The sequence below is a fragment of the Emys orbicularis genome, chromosome 1, assembly GCF_028017835.1.
Source record: "Emys orbicularis isolate rEmyOrb1 chromosome 1, rEmyOrb1.hap1, whole genome shotgun sequence".
NCBI lineage: Eukaryota > Metazoa > Chordata > Testudines > Emydidae > Emys > Emys orbicularis.
The window spans coordinates 109,970,373-109,977,903 of record NC_088683.1 but is presented as its reverse complement, the minus strand read 5'-3'; positions in this window follow the sequence as shown (position 1 = coordinate 109,977,903).

The following is a 7,531-nucleotide window of genomic DNA, read 5'->3' as shown; positions in this document are numbered from 1 at the left end:
GTCATCTAGTCCAACCCCCTGCTCAAAGCAGGACCAATTCCCAACTAAATCATCCCAGCCAGAGCTTTGTCAAGCCAGGCCTTAAAAACCTCTAAGGAAGGAGATTCCACCACCTCCCTAGGCAACCCATTCCAGTGCTTCACCACCCTCCTAGTGAAAAAGTTTTTCCTAATATCCATCCTTGAGTAAGGTTGTACTTTTAGCCAGGAATGCTGTGACCATGGTTTGTAAATGGAATTTAGAACTTGCCATGCTAGATCCAACCTATGGTCCATCTAGTCAAATATCTTGCCTCTGGCTGTGGCTTCAGAAAGCGACCATTCTTCCCGTCCATTGGTAACTAGTCAGTTGAGAAATGTTGTACATTGGAAGGGAAGGGAGAGAATTCATTCCTCATCTCTGTGGCAATCAGCTGTTGCCATGAAGCAGGAGCTCTGATTACCTTTACTTTACCCTACATAAGAACTGATGTTATTAGGCACCACATAAACCATCTACAGCCTGTGACTAGAAGTACCACTTGACTTCTATTCCCACTCACTACCAGGTATTATTATGTTCATTGATCTATGTAGTTAACACGGTGTGTATAGCAACCTCTAGAGGTATGTAGAAAAGTGTCATAAGAGGTGTTAGAAGCACGGCGCCTGATTCTCACTGTACACTAGGATCCCTTTATGCCACTCTGTCAGAATAAATGAGTCTTATAAAAGCCCTCTGAGAATTTCTTCTGTCCAGGGGGGCACCTCACTGGTGTATAAGTGCCATAAGGGCTCTCTGCCAGCCATGTACATGGCATAGTGGGTATGTTTGGTGAAGGGAAGGTGTGGGACAAGAGTGCCCTGCATAGGGGGACATAGGAAGCAAAGTATAAGTTAAAGCACCTTGATAACTTACACCTGGGTAGACCCCCGAACAGCCCCAGAATACAGGCAGCATAAAAGAAGCTTAAAGCTGCCATTTCTCCCTCTCTGATCCCAGTTTTATAGTGTAAATGCTTGCCAGGCAGATTATGGCAGATTATTATTGCATAAATAAATAAGAGTAGGTAGCTGGTTTCCTTGTGGGCTTTGCCAAGCCCTTTAGCGATTTGAAGAATACAATGGCAGTTTTCACAGCTTACAATAGTAGTTCATTGTCTTCCTAACAATTCTAGAAGCCCATTTACTTTTCCTAGCTCTATCACAAATCCAGCCAACAACCAGCTTGGGCTCGCACTTCCAGGCATAACACCTCTTGTCCTATCAGTGGGGAATAGAACTGCCACTTCAGCAGGAGAAGAGCGGATGGGGGAGTATTCAATGTATTTGATTATTTAAGAAAACAGTAGGGAAGGGAAACAAAAAGAAAAGTAAAAGGGAATAGGAACGACAAGAGGAGGCAGACAAAGGAGAAAGACTCAAGAAGGGAAAAGGGGAAGGGAGATGGAAAGAATAGATAGGCCATCATCACTTTATTACCCCTCTTCTTTGTTCCTTAATGAAAATGAAAATATCTGATCTCCTGTCTGATGCCCAGTTACTTCCCCCACCATTGCCACCCCTCTTCCCCAAAAGGATTAGACATGGCAGAAAAGGACTGAGGAGAAGATTCCATGCTTGAGGAAGTGCACGATATTCTTATTTGAGACCATGAGAAAGTTGGTTCCAAACTCCTCTCCCACCTCTCAGTGTTGTGTCTATGTTCTGGAGTTTATTAATAAAGTGTTTCCCTTTTACAGGACTGGGAAATGGAGGGAATTTTGAGAAGACAGACTTCAGTCTAGATGCCCATGACTACAGAGGAGCTGCCCATCTCTGTTACTTGGCCAGGCTTCTTCCTGCAAATAAAGACTCTTTCTAAGAGTTTATACAGAAAGGGGTTATTAAAAATGCAGCATCCCAAGGCTGACATCAAACTGACACCACACTGGAAGATATACACCCCCTCCAAAAATCTTTGGAATTCTTGCAGGAGACTTTCAAAGTCCCTTATTGTTTCAACAAGCAGATGATGACACCGCCAAACCTCTGTGTATTAGTTTATTTAACATCTTCATCTCCACTAAGAGCAAGTAAATTATGTTGATACAATCAGTAAACATATACATTCTCTAGGACCTCCCACGATCCTGCCAAGCTAAGGGAACCATTAAGGAATGTTACAGGATTAATGCTTTCAGCCTCTAATGTGTATATATGGCTTTCATACAAGTTTGAAAAATATCAAAAAGATAACACACAGCTAGCTTACAAAATCAATATACAAATTTTAAAAAAACAAAAGAGAGAAAAGGAAAAGGAAAGAACCCATGAGAAGACATCAGATAAGGTAAGGTTTTATGTACATAATTAGAAATTCATTGAGTGCAATATTCAGCCTGTAATTTGTTATTTTAATGTTCATTCCCGTTTACATTTTTAACACCACAACTACAGGGATTGGGAGGGTTTTATTTTATTTGCAGCAACATAAACCATCCTCCTTTCCTCCCCACCCCCGGTTCCTATGTTCAAACACTTCTGAATGGATCCCTCTCCTAGGAAGTTGCAGCAAGGACAGGGGAGGGCACTATGGTTTTCCCTTTACTTGGTGGTGGTAGAAGAGAACATTACTCTGAGACAAAGATCTTAGCCTTTGTTTTGAAGAACGTTTTGCACTCTGCTTGACTATTCTTGGCTCTAAAACAATAGAGTTGCTGGCCATGATTCTCTGCTGGCTTGTATCTGGTGAAGTCATTGTGCTCACTTTGCCCAGGTGTAATTCATTACACAAGGGAAAGGGCCCTTTCTATTTTTATTATTTTAGATTGGTGCCACAATTTTTTTAAGATACATTTTGAATCATGGAGTCACTCTTTGTAGTTTCTATAAACTGTTGTTCTAGAAAGGTGTTGTGCCTGCTTAGTGACATCCTCATTTGCCAATTTCTAGCTCTAAGCATTAGTAGTATCCTGCTTTTCTGTTAAGATCCATCGATGACCAAAAAAAAAAAAAAAAAATCTCTGAAGAGTCAAAGCCATTCCCCTCCAACGGGAAAAGTCTGAATGAATCACATAATTACCACACTGAAAGTGTAACGATTCAATGGGGGAAACTAGATAGTTCCTTGTTGCCAGACAGATTAGGATGAGGGGATTCAGGCTGTATAATTAATTACAGGAAGGTAAGTATGGATAGGAAGCATAGGCTGTAAATTTTCTTACCTTTACCTCATGGAATTCAAAGCTGCAGCCTTCTCTCTGCAAACTTCTCTTATCCTATTTAGAACCGTAAATGGCCTTTTGAACTGGCTTTGATTGGGGAACACCTCTTCGGTCTTCACCAAAGCCTAAATATGGGCAATTGCTTTTGAAAATAGGAAGCTCTTTGTCAGACATTTAATAAGAGAACTGTGGGTACAGTTGCATCATAGGCAGCTCATTCAGCATTCAAGTCAAAGGCTGGAAGAAACCAACTGGACTCAGGACCTCTTTTGACTTTGAGGAGTTCTATAGACAAAGGAAAACACCAGGAAGGCTTAGTGCTAAAGAGTAATGAATGAGTAAGGGTTTATTTCTGCAAGCCATAACTTCTTCACACAGTTTCTGACCACCCTTTAAGTTCTATCCCCTCATCCTTAACCCCACTGAAGCTGTCAGGGTGATCGCCACTTTTTTCCCAGTTTAACTTGAAAAGGGGGCCTTGTGGGTTTGAAGCGGTTCTCCTTTACATTGGAGTCCCTAGTTTTCATTGCATATGATGTGTTCCACTCTACCAGAAAACCCCCAGCTAGAGAAGACTTGTGAGGAAAGGGCTTCACCAAAAAGCCCATCTTCCCATGTAATTTGGACAGCCTCTTCCTAATTCCAGGGTCCCATTAATTCTCAACTTAATTTTGTGCAGGACTCACAAAATGGGCAAAAAAGCATCCAATGATCCACCATAGCCTACAGTTCTGTGTGCCAGGAATAAACAAAGAGAGATTTTTGAGTGCAGTGACCTGCTGGTGCTGCTGTAGGATGAAGGGGCCGAGTAGGGAGAACTAGAGATTTCTGGGGCAGGAAGTGGTAGGCTTGTGGCTGCATTCAGAGGTGACCTTTGGATTGCTCTCAACAAGAGCTCTTCCTCTCCCCCTCCCCACCCCTGGCCAAAAATGCTATTGCAGTTTCAAACCTCCAACCACCATTTGCTCAGGTTTGGAGAGGAGCCCCAGCAATGCCTTCAGAAGTCTGAGAGGAGCTCAAAGGGAAACCCTCCAACTTTGTCAAAATTTAGTGGGGGAACGCTCCTTTTGAGAGAATAACCCCTGGAAAACTATTGCAGGTTCACAGGAGATGCCCCCTCGCAGGGCTTAAAGAATAGAAAGGGAGATTCCCCTTCCCCACCTTTTTCTCCACTCTGGACGGCTCTGGGAGGTTTGTGTTGAAAAGCCAGATCTGATCAAATATTTCACTAAAAAAGACTTGGCAGGTTTACATAAGTTGATGTCGATGCAGAGCAATTTCAGCAACACTTCAGTTCAGAAGACACAAATCATGTGATATACTGACACACAGAGATAGCCAGAATGCAGAACAAGGGAACAGCTGCTTTCACCCCAAAGCTTTTAATCCTAATAACAATCACAAAGTAATCTGATAGTACTTGAAGGAATTCCCCTACACAAACTGGAAGTATCTATCATGCCCTCACTCGGGCTAAGAGCCTGGTAAGTGCTGGGGTATTGCATGTTAGGTGGCTGTTTTCATTCTCCCCTGGATCATTATCAATTAATGCACCATGCTTTATTTGAATTGCCTATCACTGGAGGCCAAACTATGAAGGAATAGCTATGCACCAAGGTGAGGGAAATATGTTACGATTTCTCTTATCAGCATCAACACCACTTGAATTCTTGTAGCTATGAAGATGATCATATTACTCCTTTCTTTTTATATTCCCTGCTAATGGTCAGCTCAGAGGGACTTCATTTCCCAGGCATGTCACTTGTGCTTTTAGTCATGCTCCATATTCATTTAGTTGCAGTTAATGCACAATTCAAAGAAAGCACAGAAGCAAAACTTCCACCCAATTCCCACGTCAATCCTGCTCCACAGAGAGAAAGAGACATGAGAAGTGGACACAAGTGGTGTTAATAGAATGATTTCTGAGTTGGCACCTAGCTATTCTGAACCAGGAGCCCAAGCAAGCTGCTGCTTCCGATTGCTGATTTTTATGGTTCTCAAAATTGCAACATCCCTCTTCCCTGAAGAGTAGATCTGGAAGGAATGGCACTACATCATTAGATGATCCTGATTGGTGGGTGACACAGTGTTAGTGTTACAAACAGGGGCCTCCCTTTCAGCATGGGGTGTTTCTGTCAGGAGCAATGTTAAAACTAGGCAGCATCCCAAGCCACAGAATCTGGATCTGAATCTAGATCCCAACGTCCCCAAATTTGCAGGTGTTTGAATCCAGGGTTCGCACTCAGATGCATCTCAAGCCAAAGCATGGCATTTCATCTCTCTCTACTGGTTTTGAGTGTCCCTAGGAGGTCATGTTATTTTAGGGATACTTATCATTCCCTCAGGGCCATATTATAGCTGTAGCAAATGAAGACGGAAACCATTCCTGAAGCGGGCCACTTACATCCACTTCTAACCCCTTACAGGTGGAAGGGGAGAGCAGTCCTCTTTATAAAACTTTTAGCCCAGTGTATATCAGAGGAGAATGAGGCCATCTATCTGCAGCATTCTCAACTCCTGACAGCTCCTCATTTAATAGAGGCAAGCTACACCAAGGTAAGCCAGGTTTAAAATGATTTAAGAGCGTCCATATGCAAAGCTGCACCAGTTTCACTACATTGGGGCAACATCACATCTTTCGGCTATGTCTCCACTACAAAGCCTACGCCAACATAGCTACATGGGCATAGCCCCCCAGTGTAGACCAAGAGAACCCCATCGACATAAGAACCCCACCTCCCCATATAACAGTAGCTATGCTCACAGAAGCACTCTTGTATTGGCATAGCTGCATCTATACTGGGGGTGTGGTAGGCATAGCTACGTCCAACCAGGGGTATGTGTTTTTCACACTCCTGGCCAACATACTTATGCTTGCATAAGTGTTAAGTGTAAACCAAGCCTTAGTAAGCTGTGCACGTCTGTGCGTTGGCAAGCCTTTGAGTGAAAGAAACTCTTCCCTCCTGGAACCACCTTCCTTTCCAGCAACTGCTTGTGTCTCACACTGTTACAGGATGCAGGGGATGAAGGAGGGCTCCAGAGAGCAGTTTGAGAACTTCTGCCTTGCAAGACGTAGCCTAAAGCATCCTTTCCATTCCAGAACCAGGGGGAGCACAAAGAGGATGTGCCTGGAGTTTATTTGATACGGTGGTGGTGGGATTTTAGTGTGTTAGTGTGAGGAAAGGAAGCTCCACCATTTCTACAAGCCATGACCCAATCCTGTAGCGTGATCTGTTCAGATGGACTCCCCCTACACCCAGTGCAAAACCACTGATGTCGGCAGGTTCTCATTGATTCATATATTTTAAGTTGAAAGGGGACCATTGTGATAATCTAGTCTGACCTGCATAACACAGGCCATGGGACTTCCCTGCAAAAATTCCTGCTTTCCTATGCAGCCAAATTCTATCCCTTGTACTAGAAGGTTGGGATTTTCAAATGCAAATTCAGTGGCATTTGGGCACTGAAATTCCTTAAACTCCTAATCTAAATGTTGTCTTGAGTGAAAAACCAGTCTTCTCCCCAGTGTAGCCCTTTTATGGGACTTTCCAGGAGCCAGCTGGGTAGTACTTTCACTCATATAACAGATGCCTTTTCCCTGGGCCTCACAGTCAATTGAAATAGTGGGCTAAAATAAGAAATGATCAGCCCTCCTGTACCCTCAAGAAAAGGACAGATCCAATCTCTATTAAAATTAGGGCTGGTCAATTTTTTTTTCAATCAACATTTTCCCTCCACAAAATACTTTTTAAATGAAATTTTTCACAGAAAAATTTTATTTTGACTGAAATTTTCCAAGTTTTAACAAAAAACAAAACCTTTCTTGGTTTTCACTTTCCCTTTTTTCTAATGGGATAAAAGAAAAGGGGAGAGGAAGTGGGTGAATGAAAAAACAACAAGACTGCATGAAAAGGATATTCCCCTGCTGGGGAAGGGAGGGGTGAAGGTATATTTGCAGGATTTCAGGTAAAGAGAGGGAAACATTTTTCTCTGTTACTTTGAATTTTTCATGAAAACAAAAGGAGAGTTTTGGTGTTGTTTCACTATGACAAGCACTTTTTCAGCCAAGTGCCACACTGTGAAAATTGAGGACTTTGCCTACCCCAGCTTTCTAGAGAGAGGATTTCACCATTCTTGCTGCCAATAAAGTGCCAGTGGTAGAAACAATGAGATTTTAAACAGTAGTATTTTGAACTGAATACTTACTGTCCCACCCCCTCTTACTTTTTGCCAGCAAATACTAAACCTTCCCACCCACCCCAAACAGACAGTTTCCACAGAGTTCTCTAGTTGTGACAAGAATCTTAAAAGACTTCCCCTCCCCACCCCACCCCCAAAAAAGTCCTG